Source organism: Amblyomma maculatum, chromosome 1, assembly GCF_055883805.1.
Source record: "Amblyomma maculatum isolate TAMU_Amacu chromosome 1, ASM5588380v1, whole genome shotgun sequence".
Lineage (NCBI taxonomy): Eukaryota > Metazoa > Arthropoda > Arachnida > Ixodida > Ixodidae > Amblyomma > Amblyomma maculatum.
The window spans coordinates 30,055,125-30,078,209 of record NC_139344.1 but is presented as its reverse complement, the minus strand read 5'-3'; the positions used below and the strand labels follow the sequence as shown (position 1 = coordinate 30,078,209).

Here is a 23,085-nt window from a genome sequence, read left to right as displayed (position 1 = left end):
ATTCTATTTTTTTCTTCGTTGCATTTCCTGCAATGCACAGCCACGTGCGAGTAAGTGTCAGACGATATGGCCTCCAAATGCTCATTCAGACATACATTTATACATCGGCCCATCTGGCCAACATACACCTTACTGCAAGATAAATGGAGCTCATACACAACCGCACATGCAGGGGACGTGCCATGATCTGTGCCTAATACTAAACTGAAATGGGCCAATACTCTGGGACAAATCAATTTTTTGCTGTACACAGGCAAATCTGTAAGCTGTAATCTGTACCACTGTGATCTCATAACAATGGGTGACATTCTTTATGTTATGCGAGAGTTGTGCTTATAAGGTATGATCTACGTTTAGAGTGTATAGTAGTGGTGTTTTTTAGCACAGTGGATTTTTTCAACCAAGTACAGTAATAACTGACTGCGATAATGCCAATAGAAAACTTATTCCCACAGCTAATATGTCACTGATTCACCAAAGTTGCTGGCTACACTCAAGGTCCCTCACTGCACATACTCGGTGAACATAGATGGTGCCCAGCGGCGACTGTCTCTGGTGTCTTCCGGTGTAACTATACAGTTTTGTCGATTTCTGACATTTTTGTTAGAAAACATTGCTTGCTACAGACAAAATGACAACAAAGTTTGAAACAAGATTCCAAGCACAAATAGTATTTTGGCCTGTCCGAAATTGAACACGACATTAAAATTAATGGTTAGGAAATGACAGGCTATTACAGCATGTTACGGAGACGTACACCCAGCTATATATCATGCAGATTACTGTCAGCACATATCAAACGGAATGCTTATAATTCTGTGCTTACATCGCTGCATTTAAAACTTAAAAACAAATCATTTCGCTTAATTTTCAAAAGAAAAGTGTTTATAACTTGCCAAATTTCTTGTGCGGCAAATCCTGGAGGTGGCTATCTTGATCTTCAACCATTTCAGCTTCTCCTCCAGCTTTGTGACCTTTCTTCGCAGGGACTTGCTATTTTCTTGCTCCTTCCTTAGCAACCATCTCTCAATAAGCTCATCACCCGAGCTTTCAGGCCATGGGAGTCTTGTCCGAGAAGGAGCAGTTTTTTTTTTTTTTTACTGCGTTTCACCTTCAGAATACAGAAAGTATAGATTAGCAAGTACCATCTTCAAGCATCCATGCAGTTTCTGAGCAAATAAAAGCATTCAGGCAAAATTCACCAAATTACTTTATCAAATAATCACCACAAACATTTTTGCACCCAACACAAAAACCTACATGTGTTACCTCAGAACCTATAGTAATCCAAGATCTTGATCTGGCTGGCAGAAGTGCTGGCTCATGGCATCAGTGCCTCTGCCAGCATGACGCCTGGGCAAATGCACCCCCCCCTCCCCTACTGGGATGAGCAAGTTTGGCTCCATAAGGTAAAAAAAAGACAACGTCCTGCCATCGCCCATGCACTGATGTGACATTCCAATAGGATCTATTTTTCTATAGGAGAATTGCATTGCATTTGCAAACTACTTGCAAAAAAGGCCCTGAGAGACACTGCTCAAGGCGACCTTTTTTCGCATTCCTGCAGTAGCTAACAAAAGTGCAACAAGACTGCAAAGACATGAAGCTATGCCTAAGTATCAAAATCACCTAACAGCGCAATGGATTTCTAGCATGTGCACTGGGTGCATGCTGATCTGCGCCTTTACAATAATGGGCCACCACTGTAATGAAGAGCTCAAGTTGCTTTATTTCAGATATGAAACTGTGGAGAAAGGAAAGACATGCATCCACAGTACATGTGGCATGGTGATCAGAGACATTTTGCTATTGCAATCAGTGCTGCAAATGTGCATGACCGAAAATCCAGCTTTGGTGAAAAAGTTAAGGTGTAGTGATTCCGTTAGTTCAAATTATATAGCCCATCACTTACAAGCAGAACAAGTGTGAAATTTCAAGCTAACTGCTTGAAGAGCCTCGGTATATGTTACCTTTTGAGAATGGTGCATTGACTGCTAGCAAGCGTGCTCACGCAACGGATCTATAGGCTTTGAATTTTTCTCAAGTAAAAAAAACTGCACCACGTCAGAGTCTATGCAGTGATTCGTAAGTGTCAATATAGTAATAGTCCAACTTTTTAGAAACATGTGCTCTTTTCTGGTGCACACAGATTACACACATACCCACTGAATCACACTGTTGTAAGCCAGAAGCATTGAAGTACTACAGCAGCTTCGATTGTGCAGGATGAAGCAGCTAGGGACCAATAAGTTGATTAGACGCTTGTGCCATGCCTCCTGACGTGTTACACTCTGCCTGCATGCTGAAATGCCAGCCACTGTGGCCCAAGTGCAAGCTCTCTATATATCCCAACAATTGCCTTTTTTCCCCATTAAGTTTACATTACTCTTCCCCTACATTTTTGACCATTGATTCAATATGCTCAATATATGCTTTTCTGGAATCCTGTACACTTACTGGTCAGTTTTCTAGTTCTCTTCCTCCACTGCAAGTCTGCACTCTTCCTATACAAATATTTAGTTAATACCTTCGTTGCCCGTCGGTTTTGCCCATTCTCCATACCCATCCTTCTTATCAGCATTTATTCTATGCTTCTCAAGCTTTCAATGATCTCCGCTTTATGTCACCCTGTACTGCCGCATCAGTGGTTTATTTCTAGCAGCACTGGTCCGACTTTAGGAACAACTCTCCACTTCCGAAAGTGATCCCTGGTGCCAATACTCCTTTTCTGATACCTCTCAGCACCTCTTACCCATTGTATTTTCATGTTGCTCTATACATCATTACTCCGACATGTCTCTTCCCTTTCAGCTAAATACTGTTCCTGCTTTCCCACATACATATTGTCCTCGTTCGTCCATCCTGTAAGATATCTGTATTTTCTAAAAGCCTCTCTTTCCTTAAATATTGATGACATGCTGTAGAAGACGACCACACTGAATGTGACCATGGTTGGATAAATTTTAATGGCAACAAATAAATGCGCAACAGATGCAGGTCCCTTTTTGTCATTTGTCTGCTAATTGTGCTAGCCTATGTGGCATGCAGAGAGAGAAATATATGGGAGCTAAACTTATTGCTAACTAAAGGACACGTTACACAGCACTTTGCAATGGAATATGGAATGTATGTACACATTCTATTACGTTTTCAGTGGTCAGCGTCAGATAATGTGAGTATAAATAATGAGCAGATAAACTAGCTGGCCGCACTTCTAGTCGGCAAGCTCCGCCGCCCGTGCAACGTAAACATTTGCTTGCGAGAAGACTCACGTGGCTCGTGTCACTGTCCGGAACAGCAAAAATGTCTAAATATGTTTCCACGGCCATCAGCACGTCAAACTGTATGCGACTTCCACATTGCAAAATATGCGCCGATTATAATATGCCGCGCACGCACAGTGCAGCGTAGTGCTGCAAGCCAAATAATTGCATGCAAGCAGTTGCATAGTACACTGAGCATGTTCTTTTATCAGGCACTATTCAAGACCTCAAGAAAAGTCTGCTCATGCCAGTGCGCGAATGCGCACACGCAGGAATGCTCCAATAAAAGGGCGGGGAATGCGGCAATTACTGCGAGTATGCGTACTCGCTGTCCGTTATTCCCTTATTCAAGAAGGGTTAGGGGGGGGGGGGGGGATGAGGAAATTACTCTGAGCATGCTTATAAAGTTTCCGTTATTGGTAAGTACTTTGGTGCGTATGCGTGGTTATGTTTGACCGTACACACAGCGTTGACGGCGGGCCGACACCGATCAAAATCTATTCAACGCCTCCATCACCTTTTGCCGAACAATAATATAAGAGCCGCAAACTTACACAGAAGCTACATCAGCAGGCAGTAATAGTACGATCGAGACAAAAAGTATTGCAATATACTTGTAACACATGCAGACTTACATCCAAGAAGCAGAACGTCGCCGCGGGGGTAGGATTCTTGTACTTCACCGTTGAACGTCTCCTTCCAGCAGATTCTCTTGCATTTAGCAGAGTCAGTGCATGTGACCGGGTTAAAATCTTTGATTAAGAAGACATCCGCTATAGCCTTATGCCCATCTTGTATGCTGTCCTCCCTTCTCTCACAACACAAGCAGCTGAGGCACCGGCGAAGCACACTGCGTGGGCATAAATAGACGCGCGCCAGCAGCAGTAACACTACACCAAGAAAAGTCGTTTCGGCGGGAGCAAGCCGCGGAGGAGGAGAAAAGAAGCAGCAGACCGGAGAGAGAATTTAAGAATGCGGCGGAAAGGCGAGAGTGAAGAAAAGAAAGCGGAGAGCGAAGTTTTTTCCTAACGGAGAGCGATAACTCGTTTCGGCGTGAGCTATGTGGAGAGAGCACGGGGGACTGCGGAGCAGCGGAGGAGGAGGAAAAACGAGAAAGCGCAGCAAGTTTATAGATGTGGAGAGAATGACAGAACGCGGCGAAAAAGGGAGGGAGGAAAACAAAAAGCGGAGAGCTTGGACAAGTTTTTCCTAACCCGGGAGACGCGAGGAAACGAAACATGGTGATGGTAGAAACTTTAACTGCCATATATACAAACGGTGGGGGAGAAGCCCACTGGGTGCTCTCGAGGAGACAGTCATTAAGATGCAAATAAATCCCTTGGATCGCAAATTCGCAATCCTTTTCATGGCATTGGAAATGATACGGCGCTGGCCTACTTCCAAGCTCAAATAAAATGAATCCAGTTATTTCATTCACGAATTATTAAGAGTATCCATGCTGCAGTGGAGGTTGGTACAACAATACGACAAAAAGAATGCATCATATCGTAGCATAGGTTAGCAAAACAAAAAACAAAAATGTACAGTTGAACAAGTACAAGACGGAGAGTCTGCCAATAGGACATTTCGTTATGTTTTGTGCATATGTATCTGCAAATACCAATGATACGAGTTTTCCCAAATAATTGCATTGCCGTCAAATTGGAAAAAAAAAAAAAAAAAACTGAAGAAAGGCTATGTCTGATCAGCTTCCTCCTTTCGTCAAGCCTAGGAGGTGACGAGTTGAGATAAACCGAATGTGAGGCAAGGACTTTTATTCCATGATATCGAAGGAAAGTTAAAGTCATCGAATAAAATGAAGGTGTACAGATATGATGTGGTTTATAGCATGAAGCATAATGTGGAATTCCGCTGCAAACGAAGCTGCCGCGTGTGGGAGCCGGTAAAAGCAGCCGGAAAATAGCGGTTAGGCTAAAAGCTCTAGAGTGAACGTGATTCAGTTCAAAAGTTTGGGGCAATATTTATGGGGCGGCAGAGCAAACTTTCATGAGTAACGATAATTATGGTGCCGCCGCCCCGTATGCTGAAAAAAAAAAAAGAAAGGAGTAACAAGCAAACATTGTGTAGCCGGTTATATGTTCCCAAAGACCATCTAGAGAAAGACCTCAAGCCATTGTTTACAAAATACAGTGGATACCACTTATAACGTATTTTGTAAACAATGGCTTGAGGTCTTTCTCTAGATGGTCTTTGGGAACATATAACAGTGGATACCACTTATAACGGCCCCCGCCGGGGTGGTGCAGTGGTAAGACGCCCGACTACTGTGCCGGAGTTCCCGGGTTCGAACCCGACCACGGCGGCTGCGTTTCGATGGAGGCGAAACGAAGAGGCGTCGTGTGCTGTGCGATGTCAGCGCACGTTAAAGATCCCCAGGTGGTCGAAATTACTCCGTAGCCCTCCACTACGGCTCCTCTTTCTCTCTTTCCACTTTAATTCCCACCTTCCTCCCTTCCCTTACGGTGCGGTTCGGGTGTCCACAGAGCAAGTGTGACAGTTACTGCGCCTTTCCCTTCCTGCGAACCAATTTAACTTTAACTTCACCACTTATAACGTAACCGCTAATTGTGAAGGAGGTACCATGTCGTGGGGGGGGGGGGAGGGGGCCACAACAGTGCACTAAACACTAAATGAGGACTCCTCTATCACCCTCACCGCACAGCTTGTGTTCCGACTAAAAGGTCTTGTTCCGAGACTCCTCATATTATTTGTTTGAATTCAAAGAGACAAGGATGCTTTAGCCCACTGCGTTTGTGACTGCTAAGGTTAGCACCACCGCCTTTGCGAAACTGAGCATGCGTTAGCGCATACACAGTTCCGCACGCGGCGGTCTCGGTAATTTACGTGGTCGCGCGCTGCGTGCGGTATGCTGAAACTAATCTGTGTTCAGAGGACTTAGTGCGGTGCGTTTTGTTCATTTATTATTGAGATGCGTGTGTATCTTCAGGTCAAAAAGTGCGGTACCGCTTTCAGTGCAGCGTTTGAGGTCCCGCGACCTACGTTATAAGCGGTCTACACTGCATGTATACTAGTCCTCGACTGCAAACTGGCAAACAAGTGCCTAAAAAATATGCGGCAACGTAAAAATGGTATAAAAGGAATTTCTTAAGAAGTAGCAACACCATAACCGAACATTCCGAAGACTCCGGCAAGAAAAAAAAAAGAAAAAGAAAAAAACTTCCAAGAACCATCCGTCCTGGAGACCGAGACCAAGTATCGGAAAAAAGCGACTTCTTCAGTTAGATGACCCCGAACCACGTGAACCGTACGAGCTAGCCACAACGCAGAAAAAAAAAAAAAATGACCCCAGCGAGCACAGCTGCTACCGCACACCTGAACCTGACAGCACCTTGACTCAATATAGGCCTTTAAATCTCCCCCCCCCCCCTCCCCTTCCTACCCCTTTAAACCCCACTCGCTCTCTTCTCCTTTATTCGTCCCTCCTTGCTTCTTCTCAACAAACCCTGCGTCACCCGCGCCGGAGTCGAGCAGTAGGAATTTAAGAAGTGATGGTTGGAGAAGTCTCAAGTTCAGAGACCAGATGCGAGCGAGGGGAGAGTGGTGGGGAGGGCTTTAACAATTAAGCAGCTGCAGCAAAGGAAATGACCTCGAACGCGAGAAAAAAAAAAATACAGGCAACACGAAGGAAGCAGCATCGTATGCATGTAGGGGTTGAAGGCGATGGAAGAGGGACAAGCTGGCGGCACCTGCACAACACGAAAAATGTGTGTGTGTGTGTGTGGGGGGGGGGGGGTGATTTTTGCTTTTTGGCCGGGCCCGGGCCCGGGCTGGGCTCGGGCTTGAAGTTGCGGGTCTGGGCCGGGTCCAGGATTGAAGGAGAAGCGCACGGATCCAGGCAGGGCAGAGGCTAGGCTGTGTACGGCTTATTCTTTTGGAAACATATGAACAAGAGCACTAGAATCGTCCAAGTGGTTTATGAATAAACCCTATACTAGTGCATTTGTTAACGTAGAATGAGAGAAAGCTCATTTGTAGACTTAATTTAATCAGCGGCACTTAGTGGTTTGTTAAAGTAACTTCAGACAAACACGCCCGGCGGCGTACAACGGCACAGCGAAAAAGTTGAAAAAGCGAAAAACCTGCAGTGCGCTTTACTATACAGTGCAGGTCTTATGAAGCGCTGCAACAAACATGGCTCCTTTGCATGAGCACGCGCCTGCTAAAGTACACAATACCGCTCAGCAACCAATGGGCGCACTCTGTCGGATCAAGCAGACTCTCTTTAATCTTCTCGATATTGTGTTTAAGACTGGACATTTGAAAACTCATAAGAGTCGCCGGAGAAGGACCTTTAATCGACTGCTCAGCAGGCAGCAACTGGTGCGTAAGTACAAAGATAGCCTTTGCTTTGCTTCGCTTTCCTCCACCCCTTACCCCTCCTCAAAAAAGAAAAACATCTCTACGCTGCGATAAACGCCATTGGATAAGAGCGCACTGCTTTATGGCTCTGCGGTTTTCAAACACATATATATGCACAAAACAAGCGTTTTGCTTTTCGTCATTGTTGTGATGAAGGGCGACCACCTACTCACACAGGTTGCTGTGGCATAGCTGCCTTGGACAGTACGTATCTGTATTTAATTAAGCAAATAACTTGCCCCAATATCTAATTTCTAATAAGGATATATATTTAAAATGCCTTTAATCCATAGATCTTAAACGTACACATCGAACACAATATCATTCAATAAAAGGGCATGCAAAAAATTTCTTGACCAAGCATTTGCTTCTGTCGGTACTTTAAATGCCCTTCTCTGCTGAGAATATTTGTCAGAATGTTATCCCATCTTGATTTGTTATTATATGTACCATATTTAAGCAATATTATTTATTTATAACCTTATCTATTCGAGACATAGATGGGAGTGGGTTGGTTACATCAAAAGTGCGTACATAGTAGTAAACTAAGCAATTACAAATGAAGTGCAGTCATGACCGAAGGAAACAAAATCGTGCACGGCATATATCTACAATCGCTAATTCAGCAATTTAGATAACAGAGATAGTTACTCATGGCTCTTAACACATACATTTTTATTGGTAAGTTTATTGCAACTAGCTCCCTTCCAACATAGTGTCTCGTGCACATGAAAGACGCATACAGAAAGTAGGTGTACAGTTCCTCGTCCACTATCCGCTACATCCCAACCTATAGCACCCAACTAGCCCAATTAAGAGCCTTGGTAGTACAGTCTTTTAAGGAGCCCGCGCAGGCTGACTTTGCAGTGCCTATGCCGGGCCGATCCTCGGAAGCACATGTTAGCATGGGCCCGGGCTTGGAGCCATGGGCTCGGGCTGGGGTCGGGCTTCAAAAGATGGGCTGGGGCCGCGCCCAGCCGGAAATTCAGGCCCGTGCAGTGCTTATCGTTCCGTGCTGCGGCGGTTGCGGTAATTTTCGCAGTAGCGCGGCGTACGATATGCTGAAACAATAATCAAGTGCTGAGCAGACTTAGTGGGTTGCTTTTCGCTCACTCATTAATGAGATGTTCTCGAAAGGGAAGTTACCCATCTGGCGTGAGCCATAAGGCCAAAAAATAAGTGCGATACGTGTTTATAATGCGAATGTTCGCGGCTTCACGACCTAGGTGTTGTAAGCAGTATACATTCTATACTGCGCTTTGACTGCAATATGGGAATACAAGTACATAAAGAGAAAAAATCCGGCAACATAAAAATGGTATGTAAGGAATTTCCTATGAGAACGCGCGACACCTACCATATAGCCAAACATTCCATGCTCTGAAAAAAAAAAAAAAAAAAAAAAGAAAACTTCCAAAAGCCCTCCGCCCCGGAGACCGAGATCGGAAAAAAACGCCTTCTTCAGTTAGATGACCCCAAACCACTTGAACCGTACGAGCTAGCCACAAAGCAGAGGAAAAATAAAAATGACCCCAGCTAGCACCGTTGCTACCGCACACCTGTACCTGCCTGTACCTGCCGACACCTTGACTAAAATAGGCTTTTAAACCTCTCCCCCCCCCCCCACTTCCTACCCTTTTAAACCCACTTCCCCTTTCCTGTATTCGTCCCTCCTTGCCTCTTCTCAACAAGCCCTTCGTCACCGGTGCAGAAGCAAGCAGAAGTCGAGCCGTCTCCCAAACATCGCGTTTCTGGGAATTAAAAAAATAAATAAACCACTACCACCACCAGAAGTTTCAAGTTTAGAAAGCATCGGATGCGAGCGAGGGGAGAGCGGTGGGGAGGGCTTTAACAATTAAGCAGCTGCACCATGGGTACCGACCTCGAACGAAAAAAATAAATAGGCAAAACGAAGGAAGCAGCGTGGTATGCAGGGGATGAAGGCGATGAGAGAGGGACAATAGCTGGCGGTGCATGACAACACGAAAAAATTTGGGAGTGGGGAGGGGTGAGGCTGATCTTTCTTTTTTCTGCTTTTAATGATTACGTGTCATTGTGGAAGCTGAATATTTATCTTGATCTAAGAAAGGAATTGGATTATTGAAATTTTGTTCTGTATATGTTTGTGATAATGGCACATAAAGTGCAATGACATACTTTATTACATCAAATAAGCAGCTTCCTTGAAGCCATTTAATTGTTCCATGCACATAAGCAGAATGTAACTACTTTTAGCCATTGTCAAGAATCCAAAAGCAACTCTATTCAAGAATGCATTTTAGTATTGTACGATTAAGCAATCACGCCTGTAACTATATACTTTATTATTAATTGCTTCACTTTTTCTTTATGTAGCAGCGCCCTGGTGGGGAGTGATAAATTGTACCATCACTGTGTAGGATACATGTTCGAAGAATAAGAACGCATCACAAAAAAACGTATGGTTACAATAAGAAGAAGTAAAGAAAAGATTCCAAAAAAATGCGAAGGAATTCAGAAAGAAAAACTTAAAAGAAAATAAAACGAAAATAAGGACAAATTGCATCTAACTTCTTGTCACATTGCCCGAACGGAGCCGTATCAACTCCTTGCTTTTGAGCGAACTTTTTAAATTTACAAAATGTTTTTGTTGTGTGTTGAATTTTGTGGCACATAAGCTAAAGCCATCAAAAGCGGTGAAATTTTATTTGCTTACCTTGAAATGTATCCGGTTGGCGTAAACTCCTCGCGAGGAACACATCTCATCAATGCTTTCCTGTAAGCTTCCATTCTTGGGAAAACCAAACACTAATTTAATAAGTTTGAGTGATTTCGACACCTTGGCATAGTTAAAGTTACTGTGTTGTTTACATATGGATGCCCAGGTGATGTACATTTTCAACATAATGCGAAAAATGAGCCATTGACAATCCAAGTTTGGTTGATATATGGGCACCCATATGAACTCTGCACCCATATGCCCAGTGCCCATATGATCCATATGTCCTGCAATGCATATGGATATGGGCACAATATGGGGCACATATGGCCTCATATCACTTGCCCATATAAACTGCGCCTAGTCCTATATGCCCCATATGGTGTGAATTTGACCCCATATGAATCGATATGTGGCCTATATGAATTCATATGTGGCCTATAAGAATTCATATGTGGCCTATATGAAAATCATATGGGTCTTTTTCAGTAGGGACGCCAAACCGGCAAAACATGCTCCTTAGGCATCGGATTGTACTAGCGGTATTCGCGTGCTTCAAGGGTACTGCTTCAATCCACTTCGTGTGGGCATCAACCACTATCAGTATCATCTTGCCACCTAACGGCCCTGCAAAATCGATGCGAATACGAGACCACCGGTCCACGGTCTTCGGTCAACTCACTAGTGGGGCTGCCGTAGGCATTGGCAGGTTTTGCGCGCAGTTGCGGCACTGCGCAGACAAGTTTTGACTGTCCCTGTCCAGGCCTGGCCACCAGAACAATGAACGCGCGACTGATTTCATTGCAGAGGAGCCCTGATGAGTTTCATGTAGCAGCTGCAACATCCGTTCCTGCGCTTTCCGCGGTATCACCACTCTGTTGCCCCAGCAGATAAGACGGTGAGCCCACGATAGCTCCAGCTTACGATCAAAAAACGGCAACAAGTCCCTCGCCATTCCTTTAGCTGTTTTAGGCCATCCATGCAAAATGTAGTGTGTGACACTGGCTAACCTCGGGTCTTTGGCCGTCAGCTCTTGCAATTCGCGCGTCGTCACTATACCTTCTTCCAGGGATTCCAATGAAAGGACATACTCCGGCGGTTCACCCTCGGTCCCCGGTTCCGTAGTCGGCGCTGGTAGCCTGCTGAGGGCATCTGCTGTCAGCAGCTGTTTCCCTGGCACGTACTGTAACTTGTACTGGTAGCCGCCCAAGAATAATGCCCACCGCTGAATTCGCGCGGCAGGCCTGAGCAGTGGTTGATTGTCGGTCATCAGGGTAAACTGCCGACCTAGAAGATAGTCACGAAAACGAGAAACGCCAAAGATGAGGGCTATAGTGCTTCTCGCTCCAGCTGCGAGTAGTTTTGCTCTGCTTTTGTTAGTGTTCTGGAATGGAACCCAATTGACATGTGTTCATTTCCTATCGAATGAAACAGCACTGCGCCCACACCATACGGAGATGCGTAACACTCTAATTTCAACTCCTTGTTAGGATCAAAATGCACGAGAATTTGTGCGTTCTTCAGGCTTTGTTTATCTCGCTCGAATGTAGCAGTAACCACTCTAAACGGGTTCTTTTTCCCATGAGTCGATATAACGGGCTGAGCACAGTCGACATATTCGGCAGAAACCGTGCGTAGTACGTGAGCATACCAAGGAACGAACGCAGTTCGCTCACGTTACTTGGGCGCGGGGCTTGCATAATGGCGTCTACGTTCTTTTCGATAGGGTGTAGGCTTTGCTGATCTATATACGATGCCCAAAGTCTGCCGGAACTTGTATTTATCGGCCCTAAGCTTGACACCATGCTCCCGGAATCGTTCCAACACATTCTTGAGCCGCGTTCCGTTGTCTCCTTTGCCTTCGGACACTAACACATCATCAAGGTAGGCTCCCAGACGGCCATAGACGTCCGACGGTCGACCGACGGACGTCCGTTTTCGGACCTTCGGACATCCGACGGAAGTCCGGTTATGTTCGATATACGTACAGCGGACGTCCGTCGGACTGTCGTTCGTGGATCCGGATCGCGTCCAACGGACGTCCGACGGGCAGCCGGAGGCGGACATTCGGACGTTTCCCGGAACATGCTTGCAGGGCCCGCTATTGGTGTAAAAACTTGCTAATAACATTCGTGTAAAGCTCAGCAAGCATGTGCCATGGAAATTTCAGTCACATACTAGTGCTCAGTGCCTTTGTCGTGAGAGTAAAGCAGACAATAGAATATGCAACAGGTTCAAGTTTCCTGTTGTCTGCTTTACTTTCACACACAAAGCACTGAACAGTAGTGTGCAATTAAAACTTCCATCAAAGAGGCACATATGCTAGCTGAGCTTTACACAAATGCACCATTCCTGAAAACATGCTAAGTGCATAGGCATACCAGCATGCGAGGTTGTAAAGCATTTTTTTTTTTGCTTTATTGCAAAAACTGCATGCATAAATAGTCTACACTAAAAAAATATCGATGTTAAGGAATGGCATGGTAAAACGCAGGCCAACTGGAGTATTAAGAATCTACTTCAATAATTTTTTCTTTAATTATCCTTGGCCGTGACAGCTCTTCCCTTGGGGAGGTGGTGGAGGAAAAGGTATTTATTGAAACCTAATATTTCGGAATTAGCGAGGATCGAGTTCTTTGTGGGCGGCCTCCGCAGGCCGGGATTCCAGGAGCAGTTACTATCCTGTGCATTTTCTCGATCAGCTGTTGCTGGTCTTTCAGGCCTAAGATGGAAAGAGCAGGCTGGGCTCCTCCTGCAATAGAAGGGAAAATGAAATTCAAGTTATCTGTGCTGAACTTTGATTACACATCTCCAAGGGCAACTGCCAGTTTCTCTCAATTGCTTTTTCCAGATGGCACTGTACGCATGCATCTACATTCAGAACTGTCACATACTATATAGAAAGGTCATATAACAGCAGCAAAACCCATGCAGAATAACAAAAGATACAAACGTAGTTTGACCAGGACCTGGCATTCAGTATTTTAATGTTTTTATGTCGTCTTTTTGAACATGCCACTCTGACCAAACATGGCATGTTATGCTTGCTGCTATGCGCCCTCTGCAATGCCCAAGACATGGAGTGCACATGCAGAGAAACTAAGCATAAAGGATGCTGTATATGAACATAAAGCACAGCCAGAGCATTGCAGTATTACACAGGTACGCATTGGCGGCAGAAACCTGCATTTTGGGCGGTTTAACAGGCAGATTTCTAAAGTCATTGTTCCTGCTCTGAAAGAAGTGATCAATAATCACATCATTTAAAATTGTTACCTTTTTGTTCTGTAAACTGCACATTTCGCTGGTTTCCATGTACCCTCTACCGAAGACATTCCCTGGGCGTGTCGGGGGTATATCGACATCAACATCTAGGCTACAAGCGTCTAGAAAGCGTCTCCTTAGAGCAGCTGCGACGAAGCAACTTATCTGATAACATGCAAGCTGCTGCAGCAGAATAAAGATACACATTTGACATGTGGCTAAAGCCCAATGTAGAAGCATAGCCCGCCGCAGTGATTGCGCAGTGTTCATGCTTCTACAAGAGTAAAAGTAAAGTTATTTGTTTACCCACAGCGCTATATGTGACATTACAATAGCAAGGCTTATAGTTACACAAAACACAAAAAGCTGACAACCACAAGCTCTTGATGTATTACCGGCAGCATGTAGCATGGATGTTAGTTACTGAAATATGGTTGCATAATTCTGGCAACCAGCTGTGCATGTACGTCATGGATTTCTCAACTACGCACAACAAATTACAAAAAAAGTAATGGTATTTATAAATGCAGCCAGCTGCTCACAAGAAACACTGTAGTTTTTTTATGGGGAAGGTAGTGGGCGCCAAAGAAACTGCCCCTGTAAAGGCGCCTAATTTGCCCCTATGTAATATCGGGGACAAGTGTGTGGACTACACAAACTGCAATCAAAGCACATAACTTTCACATCGACCAGGAAACTCGGACCATATTGTCGATGTGAAAGTTGAACGTTAGTTCTTTTATGTGTGCAAGAGAAATAAGGTCACAATTCGTTTACATCGCGATTCTAGTCCAAAATCTCGACATACTGTCCAGAGACTTTCGCCCCCGCAGTATAAGCCACCACTTGGGTAAGAGATTAGTAAAAGAAGTGTATAAAAGACATTAGTGCTGTTGGACAGCCATAGCTATAAAAATGGTATTGACATTGGAGTACTGCCTTAAGGCGGGGCCTAGGGCATTACAAAAGCAAGAGTTAGTGTCTGCTGGTCCTCATTTGAACGAACAAAAAGAGGGGGGGGGGGAAGAAATCTACCTCAACTACATGTTTTGACTGACACCAAGCCGCAGTTAGTATTAAAGATATCACACAGTTTTGTGGAAAATTTGGGAGCGCTTTGCTGCTTTCTTACAGGATTGGACAAAAGAGCTCACCATCTTCAGAAAGGCACGTTATATAGAAATGAAAATAGTGAATTTACTGCATCTGGCCACAACAACTTGCACACGGAGAGGAAGATGAACTGAAAATTTTCTACATGAATGTACGTATTTACAACAGGTGAAACAATGACCATGATCTATGCCGAAGAGGAAAGAGATCAAAATCTAGCTCAGAACGAGTTCTCCAGGTCGCGGGGCCGTTTCATTAACTTCGGGACTCCGCCCACATTTCTCATCCCCAATGACAACGAACTCACACATGACTGGCTAACAAACATTTTGGCATGTCTTTCCACTTTCATAAGTTCTTCACCCTCTCCCTAATACAAGCAATGCAAAAGGGACAACAAATTCGTTTCACAACAAACAGAATTCAGAGAATGGACCTCGAAATGATTGGCTCACTAGGTCACATGCCAAACTCTCTCCCCTAGGAAAAAAAAAGGAAAAAAAAATTAGAACCCATCAAAACAGTGTCCCACGTGAGCAACCATTGCCCAAAGCTTGCATCCTTGGCGGCTCCTTTTACAGGGCAATTATTGCAATTATTGGCGTCCGAGTCAGCACCATTGCGGACCACATCAGAAGAGCCAACTCACATCCTCCCGCTCCGCATCATACCGTCACCGTTACACACTTGCCCTTTTTCAACGCCGCCATCTCCCACCATTGTTGACATCCAGGGTTGGAATCCTCAACGAGACCCCACTCAGAGCGCCTGCACTGAATAATTGTCATTTTTATGGGCTCCCCAACAAGGAAGAGGGCCTTACACCCTTCAACCTGACAGTGTTTTTTCTTTGAACGATAAGCAGTTCTTCCAAAAGAGGTGCTCGTTTCAAAGCTGTGCTGCCTCCAGGTGATGGGTCCAGTCAGCGTACTAAGGACCCCTTGGCACTCTTAGTACTAAGGACCCCTTAGTTGTATACTGTTCGCAAAGCTCCTTAAATAAAAATGAGCCCACTACATGACACAGCAACGAGAACAAACTGCCTGTCCCCGCGTCTTCGAGTGCGACAGCAAAGTCCTCGGAAGAGGGGACTTCTTTCCCTCTCTGCCTACGTTTCCGTTAAGCACAGTAGCTGCTGTAGCTGCCTCTCTGTGTGCGTCTCTCCGCCTCCTGTCCGAGGGCAAGTGGGAGACGGCCGCAGCTGGGCATTGAACAGGTGACCCAAAAAGAGCAGACTAATAATGGTGCCTAGCATACCCACCGATCCCTTACAGAAATCATTAAAGAAATGAAAGCAACACATCAGATAACGCTACAATGTTTCTAAGTGCAAAGTCGACAACTCCAAGTCATATAAATATATGTACATCTCCGCACATTAACTAGACAGAAACAGTGCAGAGTAAACTAATAATTCAGTGTCTAGCAACACTATTAAAAGGGGATAAAGGCCACAGGGGGCTGCGATTATTAGTACAGTTTTGCCTTTAAACTACAATAACATACTTGTTGCAAGCTTAAAATCAAAGATTCACACCTGTCCCACCCACAGCAATGGAACACACATCTGACTCAAGTCTGCAGAGAAAGAGCAAGCTAGACTATTGCAGACGCACCCTTGGTTATTTTTCTGGCATTTCTGAGGGTGAAGAATCTGACTTGTCAGTAGCATGTATATGAATAAGAATCCTATGCAGTAAATGCATCAGATTTTCTGGAGTGGCTTTTCTTTGCTGACCACATATGAGGTGAGCTATAATTTATCCAACTTGGCCTAGGTTTATTCTATGAATAACAAAGCTATAGCAGGTACACAGTCGTTCACTCAGGCTGAACATGCGAGTGCGTGGCATGCACTTTTTGAGATGCCACTGCATCCATCACAGCTGCACACCGTAGCGAAGAGGCAGACAGCGTGAAGTACCAGCCTCTAGTCCCTCTACCACCACTGGGGTCCCAAACTAGGGACCCCTTGTTTTTGTCAGGACAGGCCCCCTCAGGGTCAGCTAGTGAGTAACCTCGTGTATTTTTTATCTGATGGCAATGTTTTCCACCACCACCCACAATACGCAGCTGCGCATCATAGCAGATGTGAAGCAACAGCTCCTGGTCCTTCTATGCATAAGCCACTTTGCCTTGATGCATGCCTGCGCATCATAGTAAAGAGGCAGACGACATGACGCAGCAGCTCATGGTACATTTACACATGAGCCCCCCCCATTGTACTTCGATACGCACCATAGCAAATATACAGACTACGCCACACAGCAGTTCCTGGTCCCTCTATGCATAAGCCATTTTGCCTCAATACGCACCTGCGTACCTGAGCGAAGAGGCAGACGTGAAGCTGCAGCTCCTGGGCCCTCCAGGCACAAGCCACTTAGCATCAATGCACAGCTGTGCACTGAAGTAAAGAGGCGAAGGACGTTAAGCAGCAGCTCCTGGTCCCTCTACACATCAGCCATTTTGCCTCGATGCGCATCTGCACACCGTAACAAACAGCCAGATGTGACAAAGAAGCTCCTGGTTTCTCTACACATAAACCACTTTGCCTCAATGTACGTCTGCACACCGGAGCAAAGAGGCAGATGACGTTGAAGCTGGAGCGGCTGGTCCCTCTATGCACCAGCCACTTAGCCTTGATGCATGGCTGTGACGGATGCATTGCTATTTTGCAAACTGCATGCCACACATTCCCATTCAAGCTAAGAGTGGACGACTGTGTAAACGTAAAATACTGGTTATTTACTTCAATGGACAATGACAAAAAGTAACATGGTGGACAATGTAAAAAGAATTTGCTGCATAAAGTTTGTTGAAACCAGTTCTACATCCTACATGTAAACAAGCTAAAACCTTAATGTCGAAGGGATGTCCTGTGTGTTTAAAATCATAACGCTCAAACAACTTCAACACTGACAATCATGATTCAATATTAATAATATAGATAATGATACAATACTCACTTTTAGCCATACCAAATAAATGAGAATGCAAAGGGATGTTGCTGTTTTTCCCCCGTGGATGACAGTTTTCCATGCTCAAAGTGCTGCTTCCTGTTGGCCTACGAAATCGGCTACAGCAAATGGCATCTGAAAAATTTTTGGAAGCCTCATGCTAGTCTTCAATGAGAAAAGCATTGCCATACAGAAGCAGAACACAAATACTTTTACAACACGCTAAAAGCACCAACTGCAGTGCTGTTTTTAGGATGACTAGGTAGAGGTTTTGCTGTAGCAAGCCAAATGTTAGCCTTCAATAAGGAAAGCATTCCCATACAGAAACAGAACACAAAAACTTTTACAACACATTAAAAGCATCAATTGCACAAATGCTTGTAAGATGACCAGGTACAGGTTTCTGCTATAGCCCACATCATGTGACCAGCGGTTATCAGAAGCCTTGTATGTGAGCATGATGCCCTAGATTCAATTTATGGCTATCACTGTATTAACAAGCATGGGTTTAAAGCTACTTTAATATGATAATCTAAGAACATGGTAAGAGCTTTCAGTGCGAGACATAAGCTCAGTATCATGCACTATAAGGTGCTGCATGGCTCTAGTGTAGCTTTGGCATTATCTCGCTGTCAATAATGCAGTGAAGTTCTGAGGAGCCTTTGAATATCTGTAAGGACAAAGCAACAACAATTTTGTTTTCATCGCACTTTTGCTCAACTCGTTTTTTTTTTTTTTGAGCCCGCGGCTTGCATGGCCTCCCAGTATGCCTGTTTTGCATAAAAGAAGGCGTTGCAGGCACCAGAGCTTACAGCCCAACTGTATCGCGGCGGCGGTATGTCAAATTCGTGCCAGAACAGCGCAGAACAACGGGTCAAGACAAGTGCTGGCTTTTCTTTTTTTCTCTCATCTCCTTGTCCGGTTGTTCTGCGCGGTTCGGTCCCACATGCATAACCAACATGCGCAAGGTGCTGTCCTGGTTTGTCAAAGCTGAAGGAGAGTACTAAACCTTTAGTTATTTAGTAGCTACAGCCGTTCCTTCTAGAAACTGTAGTTGCCGTAAAGCTCGAGAGAGAAAGATCAGCGGCTGTCCATTAAAAAAACTCGCGACGTTTTCACAAGTGTAGGCATGTCGCACGATAGGCTCGAGGAGTGCGAAAGTTTTCTCGTATAGTTTTTACAACTCAGCACGTTGCGCATGGTTAACAAATTAACTCTTTTAAAGCTCGGGCAGGCACTCCTTTATCAGAGACAGAGAAGTTGCGCGGCTTACTGGCGCAGCGTCCAGTAATGCCGAGAAAGATGGCCCTCAGACTTGAGGCTGCCCTTTAGTTAGTCGGCGCGGAGCCATCCTGTCAGTCTCGCCTAAAACACTCGACCGTTCGGCTGCTGTACAGAGCTGTTTCCTTACCCAAAAGCTCACCACTATCGGTGCATCGAAAAGTTCCACTAAAGAAACAAAAGTTCGGTGAAATACTTACTTTGGAATCGGCGGGTGAACAAAGTGTGCCAGCCGCACCAAGCCACAGCAAAAACAATGCTAGCAGTGCATTACAGCCGTAGGTATTTGTAACTGCGCAGAAAATGCAGAAAACGGAAACGTGAAGCCATCTTCCATGACTAAACTTCAACTTGTCAGGTGGATTGGATTGGCTCATTTCAGATTTTTAAGAGGATAGGTTCGGTTTCGTTCTTTTTGAGCTTGCTGCTTGCTGCGTCTATTCAGCCACTGATTAAAATTTCACCGAAGCATCATGATAGAAAAATATTTAATGGTCATTTAACTTTTAATCAAAAATTTTTGATGGAAGAATTCAGTGATGAAACACGCGGAAAATAAAAAAAAAACTGTTTAATGGAAACGCTTTCTATCGCATCGATTCGCTCTGGCATCATATAATGCAGACTTGACGGCATTACTGATTTATACGCAGTTCAGACGAGCACGACGACTACAAACTATATCATAGCTGTGTAAAAGCAAATCCAGTGGCGGACGTACGGCGGCTGTCCGCTGGGCGAACAGATTCGACCATCCGCTTTCGTACGTACGCCGGAATTCCGGCGGACGTCCGAAATCGGCCGCCGAGTTGCGGCCGAGTTCGGTTGTCCGTCGGACGTCAGTGGCCGTCTGAGCTTGGACGCCTGGGAGCCCGCTGATTACAGCGTCCATCTTTCTTTGAAATATAGCTGGGGCAGAAGCTATTCCAAATGGAAGTCTGTTGTAACGAAAAAGTTCGCAATGCGTGTTGATGTCACAAAGTCCGCGTGACGCTTCGTCAAGGGGCACTTGATTGTACGCGTCCTTCAAATCCAAGGTGCTGAAGTATTAACCTCCATTTAAGTTCGCGAATATGTCCTCGACCACTGGAAGTGGGTAATGCTCTATATCACAAGCCGGGTTAAGCGTTACTTTAAAGTCTCTGCATATTCTTACGGTGCCATCTTTTTTCAGGACAACTACGATGGGCGTAGCCCATTCTGAATGTTGCACGGGTAATAAGACACCAAGGGACAATAACCGATCAATTTCACGAGAGACCTTATCACGGAGGGCGTAAGGAAGTGATCTGGCCTTACAGAACTTCGGCGTCGCAGTCTCCTTGAGCTTTAGGCTGGCTGGCGGTCCCTTGATGAGCCCCTGGTCTGTCGAAAAGACATCTTCATACTCAACGAGCAGTCTGTTCACCATGTGGTCGCTTGGCGCGTTTCTTGTTGTCGAATCCGGCGCAGTGAGTTCTGTCATCGGAGCGCCCGTCCTGCCAAGTGCCGCAATCAGATCGCGACCGCACAGCTCGGTCCTGAACAGTCAAGCACAGTAAGTGGACAGGTTACCGACACATTTTTGTATCGCACCGAAAGTTCTAGTTCGCCAAGCACCGGCAGTTGTCCCGCGTAACATGAGAACTTCACATGTGGCGCTTTCAAGCGTGGCCACTGCTTTCGGTGTCGGTCGTAAACGTTCCGTAATATGACGCACATCGGGGATCCTGTGTCCACTTCCATTTCCAGATCTATTCTCCCCCCCCCCCCCCCCCCGAAATGTGCAGCGAAATGGTGGTTCCAACCCGTTTTTTCTTTCCGAAATTAACGTCCAGACGTGTGCCTCATCCGTGCTCTCGTTGCCAGACGCTGTTTCAACTGTCAGTGCCTTGACACTCGCAGTTCGCCTAGCAGCATTTCCATCTGTTCTGGCCTTGTAGCATTTCTTTGCCAAATGACCGCGTTGCCTGCAGCGGAAACATCGTGCGTTAGCCCAGCGGCAGGCGTTATCACCGTGTGTCGCGCTTCCACATCGTCCGCACTGTTGCGCTGCGCCGCTGGAATGATTATCTCGCGATGAAAAGCGATGACTGGCTTGCATTCTTAGCACCGTTGGTTGTTCTGCATTAATATTGTTTGCATCGTTCTCGGCTGTTTATGCTGCTATTGCCAGCGTTTCAGCCTCCTCCAGCGTCAAGTCTTTCTTCGCCAGTAACTACTTGCGCAGGTTAATTGAGCGTACACCGCAAACAATTCTATCCCTCAGCATTCGGTATAGCGCATTCCCAAAATTGCAGCCGTCCGCTATGCGCCGTATTTCGACCAGAAATGCCTGCATTGCCTCACCCTGTTGTTGACAACGGGTGAAAAATTTATAGCTCTCCGCTATCTCGTGACGCTTCGGGTCGTAGTAGCTGTTTAAAGCTGCGACTGTTTCGTCATAAGTAAGGGAATTCGGCGTCCGAGGTGCAATTCGTCCCGCTAACACTTGAACAGTCTGCGTGCTGAGTGCTGCCACAAGCAAGGCTCGCTGCCGTCTTTGGTCGGTAATAGCATTGGGCATTGGCTTCAAAGTATGCTTCAGCCCTTGTAAGGTACACACTTATCTGATGTGTCGTCGAAAGTCGGGAGCTGCAGACTGGTCATAGCTCTCGTCGGTGCTTAACGTTGCGGCAGGCTGTCGGCTTCAACTTTTACCGCATGGGTAATTTTCGAACTCGTCGCCACTGTAGTAAAGCCAGCGCGAACACGCGCTGCAACACGAACGCTGGTCGGCAGTGAACAACAACGTTTACTGCCCAGAGCCGAGATCATAAACCTCTCGTGCTGAGAGGGTTACAGAAGAGGGAGAGAAGCGTGAGCGACACGAACGCATTCACGCGGCTACCTTCAGCACAGGAACGCAGGCACGCGCGGCTGTCTTTGGCACAGGAACGCAGGCACGCGGCTGCCTTCGGCACCAACCCAAGAAATACAACATATACTAAGCTAGGTGTTCTTTTGCCTTCCGTACGCCTGAACCTGTCAGAGTGCCTTGTTGTGCGCGATGAGAAGGCGTTGAACCTCTTGGATGAGCGCAGAGACCCCGGAGGCCGGCGCTGAATGACCGAGGTAATGTGAAGTAAAGAAGTGAAAACGACCTTGGGGCATGAGAACGCTCTCACGCGTGGAAAAAATTAGTGATTTGGGGGGGGGGGGGGGGGGGGGGGAGTAAGGAACTGAAAGATACACTAAATGTATCACTCTCAGAGTGGAGCGCGAATAGCGAAGGGATGACGGAGGGAGCGAAAGACGAGAGAGGGAAAGAGACGCCGTAGTGGAGGTTTCCGGATTAATTTTAATTGCGTTAAGTTTTTGAATGTGCAGTGGAGACCAAGCACTCTGTCGAAAAATGCGACGATTATTTATCATCTCGGGCTCACAGCTGCCGCTCTTATGCGTCCTCACGCAGTACTGAAAGTGTTTTCAAGCGTCTTTCCAGCGCTAGAGTTTTGCGGATGTGCTCACGAGAGCGAGCGAATGTGTCGCGCCATTCAGGTGTTTTAATTCAGCAGCTCAGATATGTAAACCAAATAAAAATATGCCGTATACCCCGTCTTGTTCTGGGTACGTATTTCAATGAGACATTTAATTCGATTCGGGTTTCTGGCTTTCATGACGCAGCAGCTCGGCTCGAGCGAATGGACGAGGGAGTAGGAATTGAAACAAAGAGCCGAAGGGGGCCACTGCTTCAGAACAGTAAGAAAATGACTGTCCAGCGTTCAAAACAACGTGGAACCACGGGCTCCACCTCCGAGAATTCATGAGGCTAGGTTTGCGCTCACTATAACTAGCGTCAATCCATTATCTCAGAACTGAAACTGAAACCTATCTAACCGAACTTCGTTCCGTCTCCCACTGTGACTGCCGAGAATTGAGTACGTGAACAAAATGTCTTTTTCGCGGATTAACCATATGAGCGGCAACTCCACCTGCCGTTGCTTCAGCATACGCGTGAATTAACATTCACACTGTATATTCCATTCTGTCCGCCGGTACTGACTTAGTGAGTTCATTTCCCACCCACCAACAATTCGTCATGCTTGTACAGTCCACTTTGAAGTTGTGGTATTACTTTTAATGGAAT

General features: G+C 45.7%; 1 long non-coding RNA gene and 1 pseudogene across 1 annotated transcript; both read right to left on the bottom strand.

Moving 5' to 3' along the window:
• Positions 1-11,035: 11,035 nt before the first annotated feature.
• Positions 11,036-21,605, bottom strand: LOC146202025 (uncharacterized; annotated as a pseudogene).
• Positions 12,501-19,397, bottom strand: LOC146202026 (uncharacterized). Its single transcript, XR_014703608.1, has 3 exons — positions 19,178-19,397; positions 17,706-17,831; positions 12,501-13,114 (listed from the first exon to the last, which is right to left on the bottom strand). It is a non-coding gene; the product is annotated as an uncharacterized LOC146202026 (long non-coding RNA).
• Positions 21,606-23,085: the final 1,480 nt, after the last annotated feature.